Source organism: Cydia fagiglandana, chromosome 25, assembly GCF_963556715.1.
Source record: "Cydia fagiglandana chromosome 25, ilCydFagi1.1, whole genome shotgun sequence".
In the NCBI taxonomy this organism is placed as follows: Eukaryota; Metazoa; Arthropoda; class Insecta; order Lepidoptera; family Tortricidae; genus Cydia; species Cydia fagiglandana.
In genome coordinates this window covers 6,750,251-6,775,353 of record NC_085956.1, presented here as the reverse complement: position 1 = coordinate 6,775,353, position 25,103 = coordinate 6,750,251, and the positions used below count along the sequence as shown (strand labels likewise).

Genomic DNA, 25,103 nt, shown 5'->3' with positions numbered 1-25,103 from the left:
GCGGTCTCTCTAAGAATTAGAGGAACGAGAAGAAGGATAGAAAGATTTGGATCTGAAGACGGCTGTGGAATACCCATCCTTGAAGATTAGACTTCTCTTCTTTCTACCGCACAACTGTTTTTAAATACGTTTAAAATTGTATTATTTAACGTAATAAATGTGTTATCTCTCATTGAGTCCCATACATTTTACGACTCTTCTCTTTCCGCACAGACTCTACCCCAAACGAGTGTACCGAACGAAGAACTAAGGCACTGGTCCCACCGCGAGCTAGTAAGCTATGAGCTATCGGCTATAAACACGAACAAAAGATAAGCACTCCCGTGTAAATAAAAGAGACACGGCGATATTTATAGTTACTCGCCCAGCGGTGAGCTATAACAGTGCCTAAACGAGATCACCCCTTATCAATAATCCACTGGAAAATTAACCCCACCAACCCCCAAGAGATTACAGACATGTTTGAACAACCGTTAAAGCAGTGTTAACACTTTCCACTAAACACTCACTGTTTAGTGAGAAAACATCATTAAATTAAATCCTTATGACGTCCGAATAAAGTTTAATTTCGCTTGTTGGCAACATTTTGTTAGGGTCGGGTTGATCATAATAAATCGAGACTGCGGATCACTAGATGGAGTGTAATGTAATATACGACTCGCGATCAACATAATATATATTCAATTATTCAGTGTAGAAAAAGAAGGGCCATGGGGGGAATGTGCCTTAAAACGTAAAGTTAGCTCATTTTACTCAAAGAAAACATTCTTTTTTTATTAAATAAACTATACTGCATTCAAAGATTTTTTTAATTTCCCTTCTGATTAAACCCCGTCAATGTTGCAGTTCATTAAAAATGAGGGTAGGCAAAAGTACTTAGAGTCAGACCGAGAAAAGTCTGGCAGTGATTTTGATAGCCCACGCAGTGTAAGTGTCATTTTAAACTTCTATGAAATTATGACGTATTAATAACACCTGCACTGCGTGGGCTATCAAAATCGCTGCAGATTTTTCTTGGTCAAACTCTACGTACCCTAAATTCGCTATAGTGCAAAACTTCGCCTTCTTAGTGTGCCTCCTATAGGACATATGTATTCTTGTTTAGGAATATATTATTTGTTCTAGCAAAATTGTACTTCAAATTTACATTCTTTCTTTTTACCGGATATTCGTCATTCGAAACTGTATTCAGTCATTTTTAGATTTAAAAAAACTTACTTACTTCGACAATGGCGCTAATGGCCGACACCGCGTCCCCTTGGAATTAATTTTATTTAAAGTCAACAATACCAGTCTCTTCTGCCTTCCGCATCATAGTTATAGGTACCGACAGTGACAGAGTTTATGAGAAAGAATATTTTTACAAGTTCAGTGGGCCCGCTCTCCGTGGGATTGCCAAGTAAATAGTCTCACAGACCAGGTACTGTTCTTTAAATTCCCTTTTATTCGTCGAGCCCATTTTGTCCTCTAATTATTCTGTTACTAACAATTCTATAAAACGAGGTCTATTCGTAGAAGTCTGTGATGGGCCACACCCTTATCTTCAGCATCCAGAGAGTTGGGGGTGTAATCTCATAAATGTACAATGCAGTTATGATGTGGTTATGATATGGTTAGGGTTGGTTCGGTCATAGAGAAATATAGTAAGAATAGAGTGCTCACTCCATTATCAGTTTTGGTACCAAAACGACTTTATTTTCGCAGTCGACATCTAGCATCGAGTAGCGGAATTATCAGTACCACATGAGGGTCGCGATCACGTTATTTTGTGCACCAAGAAGAGCCTTGAGAATGGAGAGCCATTCTGCACGATTTTCCGCCTTCCTGATAATAGAGGCGCCTGTATAGGTCCCTGGCAGGTCTTCTTTGCAGTGTCCATCCAACGGGATGGTGGATGTCCACTACCCCGTCTTCCATCCACCATGCCAACCTTAGGCCCCTTAGGGGCCCACTGATTAACAGTCCGCCGGACGATATCGGCCTGTCAGTTGTTCGCAGCTGTCAAAATTTTGTTCTGACAGGCCGATACCGTCCGACGGACTGTTGATCAGTGGGCCCCTTTGCGCTTTCAAAGTTGTCCGGCTCCCATCTGGCCACGTGTCCAAATAAATTAACTGACGAAATGACAAATTCAACTACGCCTCTCATTGCGATAGTCAAGGAGGCCATTTTGGCCATTTTTGAAGGGCTGTAGCGCCTGAAAAAACAAAAATATCAAAAAAATCAAAACGGTCCGACACAGATATTGACAATATTAATCTGTGTTGAAAAAATCATTGCTCTAGCATCAAAACCCTCGGAGGAAACAGTCGAGTACGTTTGTATGGAGAAATGACCACTCCTGATGTTGGCTCTTAATATATGTATAGACAAATCTACACAAATAAGTACTTACAGTTAAAGTCAATCTGTTAAACAATCAATATTATCCCCTTAAGAACCCCAATAACAAACATCACACTTGGATTCAATAGACTCCGTTCCACCCCATCTCAAAAACATGTTATTATACAACGGTTACAAAATGTAGGGGTTTGTGTGCCACGTACGTTATTATGGATCTATGTCGTGTCTCGCGTTCTTGTCGTGTTATAAAGGCCCAAGTTATTATACAGGATGGTTTAATGCATTGCAAAAATGTACAATATTCCTAATAATACATTACGATACTACGCACGTGTGTCGTACAACGTTTTACCTTACACATGGCCCTTTAAATTTTGGACATAGGCACGTGATTGTGCAAATTACCGCACTATTGCGATAAAGTAGCACCATAATATCTTACACCAATCAATCGGGACCTAATAGTACACACACAGTAAACTCAATAAGGCTTGTGTTGTGTGTACTAGACGATGATGTATATTATACTCGTTTACTTTTATTTAAATACCTACCTAAAGATACAGACTATAGTAACTTCCCGCTTTGAAGTAACTTCATTGCACCTTGCTTAAATTTTAGGTATCCAAGCTGTACAAAGATGTACATTTTCTGCAGCTATGCATGTGCACTTTGATCTGACCCAAAACAACATCTCCGTGCAAGCGATGCATCTGTACTTTGTCCAAAAAGTAGAGCGTCATCTTGCACACGCATCGCAATTCCCCATTCAACCTAGCTGTAATTATTCATAAGATCAACATTTTGTATTCATTGTAATTTATAGCATTACAGTAAACTCTCGTCTCATACTTGCTATCATTTTGTTGGTGCTTCGGCACCACTCCTTGCATTTGACATAATTTGACATTCCTTGACATCCGCTATTAGAATAGAATAGAATAGAAAAACGTTTATTGCAAAAACCATCTACATACAGCACCACACATATAAAAAAAAAAAAGAAGATCTTATACACTAACCAGTTAAAACTATTGACATTCACTTTACACAAGCACACCCTGTACATTTGAATCCCTTACGTCCTTGCTGAGTCCCAGCATCTCCCCTCGACTCTAAATATTTATCAGTTCGCACTTTCATGCCTAATGATCCTTAATTTGATTAGATTTTTCCCCGTTTTTGGGGTACATTTTCCCCGCTTTTGGGGTCTTGGCGTTTTTTTTACATTTTTAGCGTATGGATGTAATCTTTGTGGTGACATTTGTAGAATTTAATTAAAAGGGGTATTTTGAATGATAAAGCAATGTTTTTAGTTTGGTTTTTGTTTACCAATTGATATTCATCATCATCATCCTGGCGTCAATCCCGGCTGTGCCCCCGCGCGGGGCGCGAGGACCCGGGGTCCGCCTTCCGACTCCTTCGTGTCCTCTTTGCCCGATCTTCGGCGTCCCTGGTGGTGAGTCCGTTGGCACGCATGTCCTCCTTGACGACATCAAGCCATCGCTTCTTGGGCCGGCCTCTTCTTCCCGTACCGGGAGGAGGCGGCACGGCCAGGCATTTGTTACCCACGTAACTGGCCGATCTGCGCGAGACGTGGCCAACTGGCCATACCAACGAACCAATGTTTACCAATTGCTATTACAGAGCTATTACATAGTTAAACAGATACCAATTTTGATTTTTAATGAAAGATTGTAAAATTGCATATATTACTGTTGTGATAGGAATACACCAGAAAATGCCCCTGAGAAAATTGTCACTCTTACCTCTCGCCTTTTTATACAACTGTTGCATAATACATACCTACTATAGTTACTGTAGGCAGGCGTGGCTCACTCCGCAATTTCGTCGCTTTGCTACAGGTAGCTAAAACTACATCCGTTCGACCCCAATTTTGGGGTTTGCCATAAGCCGCGCGTGGCGCTGTCGCCACCTAGCGGCCATATCTGTGCTGATCGTGACAGACGCGTTTTGTTAGAGAGTGAGTCTTCTGTACCTACCTAGTACTATTATTTATTCTGTGCTGTAGGTAGGTACTGAATCTCCATTACGTAACGGTTTATTTAAACAGTGGCAGTACATAATCACTAATCAGGCTGTCAGCGGTAATTAATAGGCAGTAATAGAATTATTATCTATGTACTTCAGAAAATGGCCGCTTTGAAATGCCGACGTTCGTGCGAAATAAGGCTGAGTTCACACCAGGCCCCGTAGACAACATGCCAATCGCTAACGCAGGGGCCCACTGATTAACAGTCCGCGGGACGGTATCGGCCTGTCAGTTAGAAGAAAATTTTGACAGTTCCGCACAACTGACAGGCCGATACCGTCCGGCGAATTGTTAATCAGTGGGCCCCTAGCGAACGAAACGCAACTGTCACCGTCACACTAATATTGAAGCGTGATAGAGAGACAAAGCTATTCGATGGCGAAGCGGAAGCGATTGTCATCTTAGCTATACTGCAAAACGTAATTCAAGACCAAAAAAAGTAAGACAATGTTGCCACTTTTTTACTAGCGCGTCTTGTATTTATGTAAAAATAATTTAATAAAAGTACTTTTTAAAACGTAGGATTAAAATTACTAATAAATAAATGATCTTAGCGTGATAATTTATTAAAAGGAATTTCCTATTTTACAAACAAATTATTGCAGTGGCAACATTGTCTTACTTTTTTTTATCTTAAATTACGTTTTGTAGTTTAGGCCGCCAGAACCCGTAGTGTAAATTTCATTCGATAGCGTAACGAGCGTTCGCGTTTGCGTTATGTCTAAGTATTTTTGTATGTGATTTTGAACAGCGCCTCAAGCGAGATGATTTGGAAACTCTAAATGCCGTGCAAAATGACACATAATGCAAACGCATACGTCACAAAAAATAAGTCACAGCAAATATGTACCTACCTCATCATCATCACCTCAGCCGTAACACGTCCACTGTTGAACATAGGCCTCCCCCTTGGACCTCCATTCGTACCGGTTGGAAGCGACCCGCATCCAGCGTCTTCCGGCGGCCTTAACAAGGTCGTCCGTCCATCTTGTGGGTGGACGTCCTACGCTGCGCTTGTTAGTCCGTGGTCTCCACTCGAGCACTTTTCGACCCCATCGGCCATCTTCTCTGCGCGCAATGTGGCCTGCCCATTGCTATTTCAGCTTGCTAGTCCGGTACCTACCTGATAATTATGAAACATATATGTAAGATAATTTACTTTCATAAGTAAATATGAAATTATAATACGATAATTTACTTAATTACTCGTAATGCATGTTAATTATAAGATGTAATAATGTTTTGAAAAGATGTGTCCCGCTGAGTTTGTTGCCGGTCCCATATTGGGATACCCTCCTCCAATTGAGGGGGGATTTAAATCTTCTCGGGGCAGAGGTGTACGGTTGGAGCCGGTAAAGGTTTATTTGACGTTCATAAGCGCATTATAATATGCCTACTTGAATAAACAATTTTTTATCTTTTATCTTTATCTTAAAAAAAAAACGCGTTTTTCAATAAGTAACATGAAAGATTCCAGAAATTTTGAGTGTTCTGAAATTGTGATAATGTTCTGTTCTCATTACAAGCAAGCAGCCTCGGTTATACAAACGGTAATATTCGCAAATAAAAACATACAGTGTGAACTAAGCTTTACTGTGTATTGACTCACATACGCATACTAACATACATTTCCTAGTACCAACATGACTTCCATAGTCAATCAATAATTACTCTTATCCCATTAACATACAGATGGTTATCCAATGCCCTGACCAAAGACAATTCACAACGGTTACAATAATTAGGAGCTCTGATTTCTTCGACAATTATCGAGCATGCTAATGTTTGTAGAGATACGTAGTCATTTATTAATGATGGTTTTTTGTTACGCAAATGATAATCAATAACTATACTCGTAGTATACCTACCGCTCTAGCAAAAAGAATAGATAGTATAGAGGGGTCCTGTCATTGTAACTTTTGTAGTCACAGTAAATTTACTGCCATCTATCGACACACAACTAAAGCTCAAAATGAAAACGTATAAAATTATGAAAAAAATGTATATACATGGATAAATGATTTTATTATTTTTATATCATTTTGATCCATGTTCATTCACTGATATCTACGTGTTAAAATTGTTAAATATGAAACTGGTCGTCACGCCATCTAGCCGACCATAGACTAAAGGTGTGTGCGCCATCTATCCGAGAATGACTTTTTCTTGATTTCCGAGGCACGTTTTTTCCTTAGACTTTATCTATCTTATACGAAGTTATATATGTCTTTGGCTCTAATAGTTAAGTAGTTTATAAGTTATAAGCATGTAAGTTAAATGGGTAGAACGCAAGAGGATAGAGAGCGCTTTATCCGCCAACAAACTGTCCTCAGCTTGGTGGAATATCAAAATGTAAATATTATGTAAGCTTTTTTTGTGATAAAAAAAATGGTTTTCTACTCGTTGAATGTAATGCTTGAATTAAGAATTCGTATACCAAACTGTAATTGGGTATTTTTCATGTACGGGCTCACAACTCAACTATAATATTAATTTCGATACGGTTTAGTCGACTATAATGAATTTGCCGGGGTCCAGTGGAAAAAAGACATCAACGCATTAGAAAATTAGCATTTTAGCACAACAATATGGACACTAAAAATGTGTACTTGCACCATCCCACTAACCCGGGGTTAACTGGTTAAACCGTTAACCTAGTATCAAATTGTACTGGTAACCATGGTAACACCAGGTTTAACCTGTTAGCCCCGGGTTAGTGGGATGGCGCGTGTGGCTCGCCCTCCCATGGCGCCTAATTCATTGATTCATATTTATTGGTAGTTTTAATACTAGCTACTTGCTAATTGAGTTTAGTAGAAAACAATTACCTACCTAATAACTGGTTTAATAACCCCCATTTAATTTTTTGCTCATGCTACCTTAGAGCATTCAGTAACTGGAGACGTCATGGCTATCATTTTTTGTACGAAACAGTCTGCCGATTTTTGCGGCATGTATTATGTCATTGTGTCACGGCACGTCAAATGTATTACTATTTCTACGTGATTTGTACGTAACGTGTAAATAGCTTAGAGAATATCCAAACGGAGTGGTCATTAACAGGCGTTCCCCTCTGTCGAAAATAGGCGGCCAATGGTCAACGACTTGTCAACCATATGTATGGAATGACGTTTATCTGACATGGCTAAGTTTACGTTACGCATACATTTGATGTGCCCCTCCCCTGCAAAAAACGGCAGCCTATGTCGTACCGAAAATAGACATGGTGTCTCCGTTGGTTATATCATCTAAGGTAAATAGCCATATCAGTCCATACAAAAGTTTGCACAATTGTGCAAGATTTTCGACAGAGGGTTAAGCTCTTGAAGGCGACTCCAGTTATTAAATGCTCTAAGTATGTTATAGAGCAAACCTCGTAGGTACATACGGAACCCTGCTCAAGTATAATTGTATACTCCGTTACACCTTTTTGCCCGTAATCGGCTAATTCTAACTATCATTGTTCGATTGAGCAATTCCAGCGACTCTGTAATTGTAACTGACTGTGGGCCCGATTCGGATTTTGAAATATACATCTTTTAGACATTACCAAGATACGATAACGATATGTTTAAGATCTAACCTGTCATATTTGACATTTGCGCGATTCTGGAGATACTCTTGAACGATTTCCACAGGATATGACTTAGAGATCCAATTCACATCTAATAGATATCTTAAAGTGACATTGGTTGCCCGAATTGTGCTGCAAAAGAGAACTACAAGTTGATATCTAAACTATAACGTATCTAGAAGGGATCTAGTACGTGTCGTCTCTTGTGAATATCTTGAAGTTCGAATACGGCAGTGTACCACCCACAGTTTAATGGAGCGTAATTGAGCGGTTCTTTTATTTTTTGCTATTTTCATATATTGTGACCTTTTTTGCCACTTTTGTATTTCTACTCAGAATCACGAGCTCTTTCGCTCCTAATGGGATAAAAAAACCTAAAAGTTTTTTCCTATTGTGTTACCATTTTCTCCATATAATACTTTGTATGGCGGTAACAAAAAGGAAAGTTTGAAAAATGTATGGAAATTTTAGGACACTTTTCTAAGGATGAAAATGAAAAGGCCTCGCGATCCTAGAAATAACACATAAGTGGCAAAAAAGGTCACAATACAGTATGTATCAGAACGAAAGGCAAAGAAAGAGACCCATTAATGTTTAGGTCATACTGAGCAACTTTTACTATGGGACCAACCCCGAAAACGCGGAAAAAAAATTGGATGTTTCATACATTTTGCTGGCCTGATGTTGAAATTTCCTATGGGAGTACCATTTTTTTTCCGCGTTTTCGGGGTTGGTCCCATAGTAAAAGTTGCTCAGTATGGCCTAAACATTAATGGGTCTCTTTCTTTGCTTTTCGCTCAGTTGACATTATACCGGGTGTGGCCTGTAATATGAGCAAAAAATTAAACTGTTGGCTGTATTCTGCATGCTGACCAACATTTGTTCAGCGAATTTTAAAGATTTGCGAACTTGTGGTTTGATTTTTAATACACTTTAAAGTTTATTCTAAGACGCAATGTATTGCGAATTTTGTTATGTTTAAGGCGTGACAAGCAACGTCAATTACAATGATATGGGGTGGCGATGGCGTCCATTGAAGATAATATTTATTTTGTATGAAAAATAGGGAGTCTAAATACTTTATATTTTTTTTAATGTTTTTGAACAAAAGGGTCACCGTTTGAGGAGTTCAATCTATGTTTTAATTATTTGCTCGTGTTACAGGCCACACCCGGTATAATTCGCGGTACAATTGAGCTCATTTATAAAGAAATCATATTTACTCTTAAAAAGTATAGGTGATTACGAGCTGACTAGTACCTAAATCAATACTAGCCCATTACGGAACATCAAAGCTGAAATAAAGGAAAAATGGCTGCCGGCAAATGGCCCAGAAAATGCGACGGGAATCGATTGCTGGCCGGCAGTAAAATATTTACGGTTTAAGCTTATTTAGAACGTGAACTGGGTGCAATAGATCCCCTGCTAATATTATTTATTTAACATTTTAAATCAGGCAACATAAAGGCCCATATTACAAATACCTTACAGACTAATAATATATCTTCTTCCTCGCGTTATCCCGGCATTTTGCCATAACTCACATAGGAGCCTGGGGTCCGCTTGACATCTAATCCCATGATTTGACGTAGGCACTAGTTTTTACGAAAGCGACTGCCATCTGACCTTCTAACCCAGAGGGGAAACTAGGCCTTATTGGGATTAGTCCGGTTTCCTCACGATATTTTCCTTCACCGAAAAGCGACTAGTAAATATCAAATGATATTTCGTACATAAGTTCCGAAAAACTCATTGGTACGAGCCGGGGTTTGAACCCGCGACCTCCGGATTGCAAGTCGCACGCTCTTACCGCTAGGCCACCAGCGCTTCAGACTCATAATATATGCATTTTTATTTGATTTTTATAAATTTAAAAACTAAATAGTATTTAGGCGCAAAATGGCGTGGCTCCGTTGAAACGTCTGGTCTTGTGTCGGATTCGGCAGTTTGCCCCGGAACCTCTGATGGCTCCTCTATACGATGGGCCAGCGCCGGCCACTCCAAGGGACGCAGCCATGCGGTAGAATGAGATAGCAATATCACTTGCTCCCTCTAACGCATAAATGCGTCCCTTGGAGTGGCCGGCGTTGGCCCATCGTGTAGAGGAGCCATGAAACACTACACCTTTCGGCCAGAAGTCGGCGCACTCGATGGTCCCCTGCAGCGGTCGCATAGTAATGAGAACTAAGTCTGCATCAATTTTGATAGCTCACGCAGTGCAAGTGTTATTTTAAACGTCAAACTTCTATGAAATTATGACGTATAAATAACATTTACACTTTGCTATCAAAATCGTTGCAGACTTATCTTGGTCTAATTCTATCTCTATGTGCAACTGAGTTGCGTGTGGCGTCTCGTAACGGGCGAGCGGCAACTGGCAACTATTCTAATTGCCAACACTTCTGTGTACTGGCGACGGTTGAGTTGCGGCGTAACTCATAAGACACTAGCGATGATAGTAGCGTGTAGCCGAGCGGGTGTTACGGCAACTGGCAATTATTCTAATTGCCAACACTTCTGTGTACTGGCGACGGTTGAGTTGCGGCGTAACTCATAAGACACTAGCGATGATAGTAGCGTGTAGCCGAGCGGGTGTTACGGCAACTGGCAATTATTCTAATTGCCAACACTTCTGTGTACTGGCGACGGTTGAGTTGCGGCGCGACTCACAAGAGACTAGCGATGATAGTAGCGAGCAGCCGAGCGGGTGTAACGGCAACTGGCAACTATTCTAATTGCCAACACTTCTGTGTACTGGCGACGGTTGAGTTGCGGCGTAACTCATAAGACACTAGCGATGATAGTAGCGTGTAGCCGAGCGGGTGTAACGGCAACTGGCAATTATTCTAATTGCCAACACTTCTATATACTGGCGATGGTTGAGTTGCGGCGCGACTCACAAGAGACTAGCGATGATAGTAGCGAGCAGCCGAGCGGGTGTAACGGCAACTGGCAACTATTCTAATTGCCAACACTTCTGTGTACTGGCGATGGTTGAGTTGCCGCGCGACTCACAAGAGACTAGCGATGATAGTAGCGAGCAGCCGAGCGGGTGTAACGGCAACTGGCAACTATTCTAATTGCCAACATTTATATGCACTAGGGATAATTGAGTTACGGGCCGCTTACGGTGCGACTTACAAAAGACTAGCGATAATGGTAACGTGTGGCCATTGTCGCTCGCAGTGCCGTTGCCGCTAGTGTACCCCTATCTACGTAAGTACGTAGACTGTGTGAGTAGAGTGTGTGACTCAAACTATTTACAATGTTTCTTACTTTGTCGCCACCTCACTTTGTTGTCACAATTAGCGGAAATGAATCGCCACCGCCTATCCCTCATACTGATTGATGTGTGACTTGAACTATTTACAATGGTCCCCTCTTCGTTGTCGCCTGTTACAGTTAGCGGAAATGAATCGCCGCCGCCTATGCCTCGCACTGTACTCTTGTACCCCTATCTACGTAGATTGATGTGTGACTTGAACTATTTACAATGGTTCCTACTTTGTCGCCTAACTATCACAGTTAGCGGAAATGAATCGCCGCCGCCTATGCCTCGCACTGTACTCTTGTACCCCTATCTACGTAGATTGATGTGTGACTTGAACTATTTACAATGGTTCCTACTTTGTCGCCTAACTATCACAGTTAGCGGAAATGACTCGCCGCCGCCTATGCCTCGCACTGTACTCTTGTACCCCTATCTACGTAGATTGATGTGTGACTTGAACTATTTACAATGGTTCCTACTTTGTCGCCTAACTGTCACAGTTAGCGGAAATGACTCGCCGCCGCCTATGCCTCGCACTGTACTCTTGTACCCCTATCTACGTAGATTGATGTGTGACTTGAACTATTTACAATGGTTCCTACTTTGTTGTCGCCTAACTGTCACAGTTAGCGGAAATGAATCGCCGCCGCCTATGCCTCGCACTGTACACTTGTACCCCTATCGACGTAGATTGATGTGTGACTCGAACTATTTACAATGGTTCCTACTTTGTCGCCTAACTATCACAGTTAGCGGAAATGAATCGCCGCCGCCTATGCCTCGCACTGTACACTTGTACCCCTATCTACGTAGATTGACGTGTGACTTGAACTATTTACAATGGTTCCTACTTTGTTGTCGCCTAACTGTCACAGTTAGCGGAAATGAATCGCCGCCGCCTATGCCTCGCACTGTACACTTGTACCCCTATCGACGTAGATTGATGTGTGACTCGAACTATTTACAATGGTTCCTACTTTGTCGCCTAACTATCACAGTTAGCGGAAATGAATCGCCGCCGCCTATGCCTCGCACTGTACTCTTGTACCCCTATCTACGTAGATTGACGTGTGACTTGAACTATTTACAATGGTTCCTACTTTGTTGTCGCCTAACTGTCACAGTTACCTCACAACGGGCTTATTTGCTTATTTGCCTTTAAAGTAGGTAAATAAACACACGGGGCTAAAACGCCCCGTTTTAGCAATCCAATTTGAGTTTAAGCACAGAATAAATAATAGTACTAGGTACAGAAGACTCACTCTCTAACAAAACGCGTCTGTTACGATCAGCACAGATATGGCCGCTAGGTGGCGACAGCGCCACGCGCGGCTTATGGCAAACCCCAAAATTGGGGTCGAACGGATGGGCTTTTAGCTACCTGTAGCAAAGCGACGAAATCGCGGAGTGAGCCACGCCTGGTTTTAGTTATTCGATCTGTTTCACGGTTTCTGATATGATACCTACTGGCCTGTCAGTGTTAAAAGAGACGTAGCCAATGGACGCCTCCAACAGCAGATATTAAAAAAACACCTTTAGATAGACTAGAAATATATAGCATAAAGGATGGTTCACGCTAGACCGGACCGGGCCCGGGACGTGGCTTCCGACACTTCTTTGCGTATGCGCGACACGTACTTTCTATAGAAAAGTGAAGTGTCGGGTGCCCCGGCCCAGGCCCGGACCGTTGTAGCGTGAGTTATCCTTAATGAGTCCGTTAACTTGAAATATCTTAATTCGCGACCGAAAGTTAGTAAAATACGCACAATAGCTAAATTCCTCTGCGCTATTCCGTTTGGTCCAATTGAAACTTTGGTAATTAAAACTCTGGAGTTTATCGGGCTCGGTAATTAATTGATTACGCTTGGACGATTACATTATGCGGCTATTACCAGGCGTGGCTCACTCCGCGATTACGTCGCTTTGCTACAGGTAGCTAAAACTCCATCCGTTCGACCCCAATTTTGGGGTTTGCCATAGTTGCGCGTGGCGCTGTCGCCACCTAGCGGCCATATCTGTGCTGATCGTGACACACGCGTTTTGTTAGAGAGTGAGCCTTCTGTATCTAGTACTATTATTTATTCTGTGCTATTACATAAAGTATGACTCACGCTAGACCGGGCCGTGCCCGGGCCGAGGCGTCCGACATGACATTTTCTATGACGGCTGATCGGTGATCACGTGGTGCTTTTCATAGAAAACGAAGCGCCGGAAGCTCCGGCCCGCCCCGGCCCGGTCTAACGTGAGTCATCCTTAATCCGGAGGTCGCGGGTTCAAACCCCGGCTCTTACTAATGAGTTTTTCGGAACTTATGTACGAAATATATCATTTGATATTTACCATTCGCTTTTCGGTGAAGGAAAACATCGCGAGGAAACCGGGCTAAACCCAATAAGGCCTAGTTTACACTCTGGGTTGGGAGGTCAGATGGTAGTCGATTTCGTAAAAACTAGTGCCTACGTCAAATCATGGGATTAGGTGTCAAGCGGACCCGGAGGGTAACAAAAAAAGCTGGGACAACGCGAGGAATAAAAGATATAACAAATTCATTTTGCATATATTTCTACACAATAAGAATAAATCTTCCGCACCCGCACGCCGCTTCTGTGTGCGAGCGGGACCCTATAAGCTTGTATAGAACTGTCTCTCTCACACACAGCGTAAGGGTATTACCTTACCTTGAAGGTTAATGATGCAATTCCTTCAATTAAAACATAAAAGTAAATGGCGGGTAATACCGAGAGTTAAGACCACCGCGGGCGTAATTAGTAGAGATGCCACTAATATTCGGCAACTATTCGACCACTTTGCCGAATTCGGCTTTCGGCCGAATGTAGCCTAATATTCGGCTGAATAGCGAATATCTGTAGCATCTGTCTAAAATGAAAAATTACACAATAATAATAACCAAAAACTAGGTAAGGTTTATTCGGCTAATTCCGAAATTCGGGATATTCCGAAAATTACTAATATCTACTAATCGCGGCTACATTTTTTGCTGTTTATATTAAATTTAATGTTTGAAATGTATTATTGGTAAGTTGTAGAATACGAAGACCCTTTTTTGAGCATTTTGTTGATCAATTACTAAAGGGTAAAAGTTTATTGATAAGGTAGATACAAATATTAAAAATGAAAATAAACTAACTTACCTATAAAATAAAACTAAATTAAAACTAAAAACTAATTATCAATTACTAAATATGTTCTTTATATCATGGTTCTGATTTGATTGACTCTACTCTACTTCAGCTACATTTATTAATCCTGTTCAACAAAAAATATATATTAGCAAACGTTGTGCTTTGTTTGCGAAAAGTTTTCATAATAACTGTGACTCAAAATATTCGCATGTCATGCCGAATATTCGGCGGTTCGGCCGAGAGAGGGGCCGAATATTTGGTATTCGGTATTCGGCCAAAACCACTATTCGGGGCATCTCTAGTAATTAGTTACAGCTTAAAATTAACTTGCGAATTGCGATAATCAAGCGCTTTGGGTATTGTCGGATAGGGGCATTGCAAAGGTTGAATCAAATGCATAACAGTATAAAAAAAACTGCACTCAGTAACCGAAGTACGTATTTTTTATGCAGGTGGTTGAGGCACGTGGCACGAGCGGTTTTACTTAACAATAGACAATAACAAAATACATACTTTGTTACACAAAAATTGGGACTTGCGAACTATTATTTATTCGCTTACTACTACTTATTATTTTTAACCGGCCAAAAGTTGGCTTGTATATAACCATACAATCAGTTTTAGGCACGCCCAGACTGTTCAAGTGTCATTTAATCTTCATAATTTCACGTTTCACGTTTAAAATAACACTTGCACAGTCTGGGCTATCAAAATCGCTGCCGACTTAGTTTGATCTAACACTAAAAGGCTGCTTTATAGATATTTTATTTTATTTTTTTATTTTATTCATAAGGCACACTATACAGGCGACTTTCACTAGGTACATGATTACAATAAAAGTGGTAGGCTTTATATAGAAATGCCATCCAAAATAAGTGAGCACAGCAAGAACAATAAGTATAAGTATAAATATATAGTAGATAGTTAAATCATTTATTGCCACAACAAAGGTTATAACATTATAATTATTTTTACACTCTTAAGCTATACTTAACCTAGACAATACCTATATACCAGTATTTATGCCAGTAGTTTTCACCAAAACAATGTAAACTTAACTAAACTGACACCATTGAAAGACAAAAAGATATATGTGACGTTCTCAATCAAAAGGTACCACATTATCGCTTGCCATAAGGACGCTCTGACAGCTTATTCGTATAAAGATACAAGCGACTTTCGTCTTTATGGTATGCGACAGTGTCGCCTTTTGATTGAGACCGTCGCATGTCATGACTTTCGTGAGACACAGACATATTAAACCTCCTCCTTCTCCTCCTCCTCCTCCTCTTCCTCCTCGTCTTCCGTCTCTTCCTCCTCCTCGGCACGGAGTGAAACATGTCGAGCGTTTTTCGACTTAATAAGTTTATGGCAAAAAATTTATTTTTGGTACAAGCTTTTATCGCTGACTGTACTTTTCTTACGACAGACAACTGATACTCATCGAGACAATTCTAAAAACCCCTAACACAATTAGGTTGCGTTGTTTCATCACAGAGTTCCTATGACCACCTCCCGTCTCCATCATCAGATCAGCTCGATGGCACCATAATATTGCATTGTCATCGGATTTATACATGCATGCAAAATTCCAGCTCAATCAGAAACCGGGAAGTGGATCAAATTTAACTTGCAAGATTTGATTACAGACAGACAACGGTCAGGTGAAACTAAATAAAAGCTTGTAAAATACGCGAGTGACCCGATCTTAATATATTATAATACATTTTACCCTTCTCTGAAAAGCTACTGTATCCTTGCCTAAGAACCAATTCCTATTAGTTACGTACGCCATTTTGTCCCTGTATCCGTCTTGCCAATATAGTCCTTGTACTGCTCTCGAAGACGTCATTTGTAAAATTGCTTAATTTGAGTACTTGCATCTTAACGATGCCTAAGGCGCCGTCTTAGAGTTAGCGGAGCGATCGACTGAATTACCCCTAGTGTAAATTTCATAGCGCTGTTCTAATCATACCATATCGGTATATACTACTTTACACACTGCTACTCAAAGTTGAAAGCCAGTAACTCTGTATGCATCCCATACATAGATAACACATTTCTCTTTTCAATACTATCACGATACAGTTGTTTCTTGAGCGGCATTGTTGCTTTGCCACGCGCCAAAGATAAAATATCATTCCATAGAACTTGCTAATGCTAACTATGTATACAAACCGCCATATTGAAACTGTCACTTAATCATGATTTCAGTATGGCGGTTTGTTTACATGGTTAGCAAGTTCCATAGAATGACACTTTAGAAGCTTGGGCTCGTCATACAATAAACAATGACTTTTGTTTAACAGATTAGGGCCTTGGGCATAAAAATCATTTGAGAAAATTCAAACTAAACACCGTTTTTAAGCAAATTTTAGTTAGCAAGAACTTGTGCCTATGCAATTTTCATTATATTGCGGTTTATGATTAAACTTTTGAATACAGTTTACCTTAGTAAGGTGGTGGTACTGGTGCTCGACGCGGTCCCAGTACATGTCATCTTGAGACTTAAGCCATTGTCAATAGAGCTGACAGCAGGGTGTCATCTATTGGGTATTAGCATGTCGACCTTAGTCGGTACCTAATTTCACAAAAATTGCATGCAAGTTTTTGCTAGCACCCGCCTCGTTTTAGGCTGCAGCCTTACCGCCAATGACGAACTAATGGACGCCCGGTCATTATCTGTAAAGTCGCTAGCTTTAGCTAAACAGAGCTCGTGTTACACCGTAAGGCTGCTTTTCCACTGAGGTGGAGATGAACGGAGAGGAGAGGAGATGTCTCTCACTTATAGCTTAACTTAAAGGGGCCCACTGATTAACAGTTCGCCGGGCGGTATCGGCTTGTTAGAACAAAATTTTGACAGTTCCGAACAACTGACAGGCCGATACCATCCGGCGGACTGTTAATCAGTGGGCCCCTTAACGGACGTATTCCGCGAACCGCCACTCGATCGAACATGCTTCGGACCGTTCTGAGGTCGTGGTGCGGTACGCCAGTCTGTTACAGCTATTATAAAATGCTTATCACACTACAATTTTACTCTATCTTTTAATCACAAAATAGTTGTGAGCCTTTTAGGCACGTGTCCGTGATAACGATCACGTAAGGTAACTTGTAGTCACACCAAATGGGTTTAAAAGGTAAATGGTCATAGGCATGCAACGGTATACCTGATACGGTAGTAGTACTAATTATACCTAAACATAGTAGGAATGGATGCAATCATTACTTGATTACTCAAGATAATCCAAGACTGATGGCCTACCGCGACCGTTTGACGTGTTGCCTCTCTGTCGCACTTGTAAATTAGTACGTAAGTGTGACAGGGAGGCAACCTGTTGAACGTGGTTCGCGGTAGGCCCTCTATTTTAGTCGAAATATTTGGTATGTATCATGGCTAAATTGACTAAACAAATTGGGTGGGTAATTAAAAATAACTAAGTATTCCAAATTTTAGGTACCTAAATCAAACCGTAAGGTGGCCACTGACGAGCCTTCCAACAGTCCAAATAGCGTGGCTGCAATCCAAAATCGGTCCGTGAATGTCAAAAACGTACAATGTTTAATATTAGGATGCCGTCCATTTGGATGAATCCATTGTAACGGCATCCATTTGGAAGGCTCGTCAGTGGCCTGCTTAAGAGCGCCGTGAACAAAGTTTTGTACGGTGCTCTAAAAATATATAGATAGTAGAGTTAGACCAAGAAAAGTCTGTAGCGATTTTTATAGCCCACGCAGTGCAAGTGTTATTTATACGTCATATATTCATAGAAGTCTGACGTTTAAAACGAAACTTGCACTGCGTGGGCTATCAAAATCGCTGCAGACTTTTTACGGTCTAACTCTAGGACTGGATGCTGTCATTCGATGATTACTCAACATCTAACTTAAAGTCCAAGCTATGTTTAGTTTAGATACTTTAGATTTTAAAGATGACTCACGCTAGACCGGGCCGGGCCCGCGCCGAAGCTTCCGGCGCTGCGTTTTCTATGGAAAGCACTAAGTGACCCACAGTACCCACACGACCCTATTATAGTGCGACATAATAGTAGAAATTAATTAAAATTAGTAGTCAGTAAAAACTAAAACATTTTCCATACTAAATTGTTGCCATGTTTAAGCATTTTACGTCAAAAATGTGACAGTTACGTAAGAAGTGGCGCCCTCATTTAAACTTGGTCAAGCAAATATTGTCAGTAGAAAAAGGCGCGAAATTCAAATTTTCTACGGGACGGTAACCCTTCGCGCCTAATTTTTTTAATTTTGCCGCCTTTTTCTACTGACATGATTTGCTTGAACTATATTTTCTACTATTTTATGTCGCACTGTACTTTGTGTGACAATGAAGATTTATTTTTAAGATTTATTTAGAAGATACAACACTATTAAATAAATAAAAAACATTAAATTAGCTTAAAAATAATAATACAAACTATCTCTAAACTAAATAAACTTAGTACTTTGTTGAAATAAATAGCATCGGTGTAAAGGCGTCTCCTTAAGGAGCAAACTTGACTAATCGCCCCAGCAATTATGCCAAGAAGTAACACGTAGGAATCCAAGATGGCGGCCCGTCACTTTTGACAGCTCGCTGCGCCCTTCGCAATTTAACTGGCTATGTAATTGTGTTATTACTTGGTAGGATTATAAGAGTGACATTCCATTTGCAACTGCAGCTGCAATACTGTTCATTTTACTATGGAAACGCGTCGCTGTCATTGTCAATTTCCATAGTAAAATGAACAGTATTGCAGCTGCAGTTGGAAATGGAATGTCACTTTAACGGTTTGATTTATGTTTAATTGTTGTTTATCTATAAAATGCTCAAAGATAGAGTTAGACCAAGAAAAGGCTGCAGCAATTTTGACAGCAGACAGTGCAAGTGTTATATTAAAAGTCAAACTTCTATGAAATTATGACGTATAAATAACACTTGCATTGCGTGTGCTGTCAAAATCACTGCAGACTTTTCTTAGTCTAGCTCTAGAAACAGGCGGAGTCAATCTTCAAACTTAAACATTTATTTAGCAAATAGGCTACAAGGGCACTTTTACACGTCAAAATAGAATTTACATACAAGCAAAAATCCGCGTGCAAAGCGACCTTTCTTTAGCAATACGAAAGAAAGTAAAGTTATGAATATCAAACACAAAGATCCACAAAACCCACCCCAACCAATACACAAAACAACATAATAGCACCGTTGTTTAATTCAAAAACCGTAAAGTCATTTATACAAACATTTATTGGCGAGTGTACGGCGGCGATAGGGTGTTCACTTTCTGATAGGGTGTACATCTACAGGGTGTTCATTCGCATCATTACTCACCCTCGGGGTGGATTCCAAGGGGTAGTTTTAAACGTTTTTACACGGAGATCGAGGAAAAATCGATTGGTTAAGCTTTCTGTAAGTAAAATGCATTTTTTTGTTGAAACTGTAATTGGAACTAACTGATAATAAGTTTTTAGCAAAAAATTAATTTTTGGTACAAGCTTTTATCGCCGACTGTACTTTTTTTTCCACAGGCAACTAATACTCATCGAGACTATTCTAAAAACCCCAAACACAATTAGGTTTCGTTGTTTTATCACAGAGTTCCTATGGCCACCTCCGGTCTCCATCATCAGATCAGCTCGATGACACCATAATATTGCATTGTCATCCGACTTACGTATGTATGCAAAATTTCAGCTTAATCGGAAATCGGGAAGTGGATCAAATTTAACTTGCAAGATTTGATTACACACAGACAGACAGACAACGGTCAGGTGAAACTAAATAAAAGCTTGTAAAAGGTCCTTATTTTTAGTTAGTTTTGTGGCATTTTTCTATATACAAATGGTGAAGTGTCATTCTATGGAACTTGCTAACTATGTAAACAAAAGTCACTAGTAAATTCATCATCCAGAGACAATTTCAATATGGCGGTTTGTTTACATAGTTAGCCAGTTCCATAGAATTACACTTTAACTATTAAATGCGGTACGAGTACTATAGTCTGTATCTTTAGGTTTTTAAATAAAAACAAACAATTTGTAAATTTTCGGGTAGTTATAACATTTATTGGTTAACCAACCAAATACAAAACCGCCTGGATCAGCCACTGAACGACCTGACTTTAACTTACATTATTTGATCGTGTAATGTTTTCATCTACCCTCAACTGGCTTAAGGAGCCATTTGAGGGTAGATTTTGTTCACTTTTATTCAAACCTTTTCGACGCCGTATCAAACACAAAAGCTGTCACTCGGACGCTTGGAGGATATAACCAACGGAGACGCCATGTCTAAAATTTTCGGTACAAAATAGTCTGCCGTTTTTTGCGGGGGAGGGGCACATCAAATGTATAGGTACGTCATGTCAGATAAACGTCAGTCCATACATATGGTTGACATGTGGTTGACCATTGGCCGCCTATTTTCGACAGAGGGGAACGCCTGTTAATGGCGGCTCCATTGTTAATTACTCCGAGCTCGGACGCCACCTCACCGAAGTGTCAAAACTGAAATTGAACTTTATGCATATGCATGTAGGTCTGTGTTGCTCTTTGGTCTGTGACGGATTAATCGGTCTTTGGCGTTGAACCTGCGGTGCGGATATACCGGTCATTGTCGTCCAAAAGGTTAAATACCGAAAGATATAATTATAGTATAGTGCGAGTGAGACAATTCTTAGTTCCTGTCCCGTTCCCAAGACAGTGACGTCATTCCTAAGTATTGAAACTAGCGGAAATCAAAGTGATATGAACTATTTCGGTACAAGTTTCATTGATATCTATAGAAATTAGCGGCGATTCCACATGCAGTACAGATATAGACGGCGTCCAATAGACTACGCACTAGAGTTAGACCAAGAAAAGTCTGCAGCGATTTTGATAGCCCACGCAGTACAAGTGTCATTTACACGTCATTAATTTCAGAGAAGTTTGACGTTTAGAATGACACTCGGATTGCGTGGGCTATCCAAATCGCTGCAAAATTTTCTCGGTCTGACTCTATTAAATATGTGTACAGACAGCAGCAGAAATAGGTAAGCGGGCGAGGTGTTCAAAATGATGTTTACGCGACTTTACTGTTAAGAGAATAGAGTTATCAAGAAAAGTGTGCAACGATTTTCATAGCACACGCAGTGCAAGTGTTATTTTAAACGTCAAACTTCTATGAAATTATTACGTATAAATAACACTTGCACTGCGTCGGCTATCAAAATCGCTGCAGACTTTTCTTGGTCTAACTCTATCTAATTATGTAACGTTTACATGTTATTGTTCCGTCGATAAGCAAGTGATCTGCAAGATCAGCGCACGGGTGCGAAAGAGACGGGGACACAGTGCGTCCCGCTCGCTTATTGGTTTTGTTTTAAACTGCCTCGCTATCGGACGGCCGGGCCACCCAGACGGCGCGCTAGGGTTGCCACTGACGGATTAAAGTAAAACTGATTTGCAAGACCGAAGTGATCCCATGAGTGTTCCGTCACAGAATAAATAATAGTACTAGGTACAGAAGACTCACTCTCTAACAAAACGCATCTGTCACGATCAGCACAGATATGGCCGCTAGGTGGCGACAGCACCACGCGCGGCTTATGGGAAACCCCAAAATTGGGGTCGAACGGATGTACTTTTAGCTACCTGTAGCAAAGCGACGAAATCGCGGAGTGAGCCACGCCTGGTTCCGTGAATAAAGTTTTCACGGAACACTAATAAAACATTTAATATGTAATAGTGAATATTCAATGATTATGACGTTGAAAGTCTAACCCCCTTATGAATAAAGGGGGTTAGACGTTAGGGGGGGCCTTTGTCACGTTTTCAAACTTTAGGGCCTGATTTAGTTTAATAATGTTTTATCCCTTTCTTATCTTCTTTCTTATCCCTTCTTTATTATCTATTTGTGGTACAGATATTTGTTCCTGAGTCATGGTTGTTTTCTATGTATTTAAGTATTTATCAGTGGCGGCGCGTCAAATATATCCATAGGCAAGCCGGGGCTGATTTGGCTTACATATTTCCTTTACAACTCTGCTCAAACGTCCAAAAACAGGCAAGCCGGTGGGAATCGGCTTTTATGGACGCGCCGCCACTGGTATTTATATCGTTGTCTGCGTACCCACAACACAAGCCTTCTTGAGCTTACGGTGGGACTTAGTCAATTTGTGTAATACGGCCCCGACACTATCATTAGCAATGACATGAAATTTCATGACGCTCCAGCGTTTGGTCCATTCAGGTCATGACATTCCTAAATCTCCCCACACACTTATCAGTATTTCTATCAGTATTTTCATCATTAAGAATATCCTAATATAATATTGATATTTTATTTATAGACCACACTGTGGCCTATAAACACTTACCCCTTTATTCATAAACGTTTACTAAAGTTAACAAGCCGATAATAATCGTTTGTCCCTTTCCATCATACCAATACGTCGGAAAGGGACAAACGATTATTATCGGCTTGTTAACTTTAGTAAACGTTTATGAATAAGGGGGTTACAATTTTGATAGGCCATATTGTGGGAGTGTTTAAACATCAAACTTCTATGAAATTATGACGTTTTAAATAGCACTTGCACAGGCTTCACTGCCAACTTAGCTTGGTATAAATTTACTAAAGTGTCATTTCTATAGAACTTGCTAACTATGTAAACAAAAGTCACTAGTAAATTCAACATTCTTTGACAATTTCAATATGGCGGTTTGTTTACATAGTTAGCAAGTTCCATAGAATGACACTTTACTTACAATTAAAGTATCATTCCTTACAACTTGCTAACTATGTAAACAAACCGCCATATTGAAACTGTCACTAAATCATGATTTCAGTATGGCGGTTTGTTTATATATTTAGTTAGCAAGTTCCATAGAATGACGCTTTAATTTCAACATTCTTTGACAATTTCAATATGGCGGTTTGTTTACATAGTTAGCAAGTTCCATAGAATGACACTTTACTTATACTTCGTTTTTTTTAGCATTAGAAATTAGGTTAACAATCTTGATGTGTGAAACACATTTTATAAATGAGTTACGGCAAATATGTAACAATTATGAATCTAATACGATCATTTATATTCTTCTGCTTTCATAAGTAATTTTTATTGATTAATAAAATGCCAAGATCGCTTACCTTCTTTCAAGTTCTTTCTAATGCTAAAAAAAACGAACTATAGCAAGTTCCATAAAATGACACTTTAGTTTGATTGATTTTTATTTTGTAGTGAGTGGCAACCCTGCGCAGGAATATAATTACAGGCACACCGCGCGGAATTAATTTGTCAAAACATACATCGAGCGATGTCAAGACATATCGCTATACTTAATAGTACTTATGCAGTTCATATGTTGATAGTAATAAACATATAACGCATACTTATACTCTGTATCTTTAGGCAGGGGGGAGACACTCCTGACTGCGGGCAAACTCGGCTTCGTTCAGTGGTGGGTTTTGAGTGGTAACTCAAATATATGTTAGCTGTAAACAGTCATGGCAGCCAGGAACACAGGGATCTAGTCAATCATAGTCATAATACCAGAGCACTAACTGCGGGCAAATATGAAGTACCTAGGGTGTATAATTATTATGGCGATAGGACACTAAAGAAACGTTTACCCTATTTACTGAACACTTCGCCCACGGATATAGTAAAAGAGCCCAAAATAAATAGATTTAAAATCTGTCTAAAAAGGTATCTCCTGAATACTCTATAGGGGATGTGTAACCCTATAGTGTATTCATGATATACCTACCTACCTATTTCAACTACGAATGTAAACCTATTCTAATTTTGACGTGAAACGTAGGTAAACGTCTTTAAAAACCCGTAGAGGGGCTCGGATCAAAAACCGATGTAACGAAAAAGTGTTATGGCGCGGCGGCTTATATCTCCGAAACTATAATACCTATAAACATAGTTTTGATACAGATGTGTAGAAGAAAGTAGCCATTACTCGAAACAGCACGTGCCGCTGACATAGATGGCGCTGATTCTGCGCTAGACACGACGTGTTCGGAGCAAAAATGACCCCTGTTTTCAGTGTTCATTTAGTAATGACTCATTAGCCCATTAACCGATTTCCGTAAAATTCATGTCATTTGATAGATCTTACTTTATTTTAATGAAATATGAGTAAAATAAAGTAAGTGGAATTATAATAAGCTGTTAAAAAATAAAAATGTGACAGTTTTTACAGAATTTATATCACTGCTCTTGTTTGAGGCCACCGTGTGCGAAAAAAAGGGCGCAAAACTGACAAAATATACCTGAAATAGTAAGATAAAGCAATAACGGTTCTTTTAATACCACATTCACCATAGTACTACATGCTCATGCGGCGCGAGTTAATTTGATAGAACACGTATACTTAACGTATGACGGCTGCTTGACAATCCCGAGTTCCTAATGCCAGTAAGTATATTGTTTATTGTCATTTATTGCATACATGTACATTGATGCATAGAAATACATGATGTTAAATACAATGTTAGGAAGCGTACATGTTACCCTGTGAGGGTGTTACAATATGATTGTAGCTGTCTTACATTTACTTAAACACTTAATTTTTACTTACTTCTCTAATATCTTAATTTAATTACATTTATAATAGTTTATTCGAATAAAATACATTTATGTCCTTACATCGAAAAAAGTAAGTTAGATTAGTTGATTAATTAAGGTTATCATCATTTAGGAAATCGTCAATACTATAATA

General features: G+C 40.0%; 1 protein-coding gene across 2 annotated transcripts in view; it reads left to right on the top strand.

The window, feature by feature from the left end:
• The window catches only part of LOC134677035 (homeobox protein invected-like), a 97,567-nt gene that overhangs the window by 30,550 nt on the left and 41,914 nt on the right, over nucleotides 1-25,103 (top strand). The window lies entirely within an intron of this gene.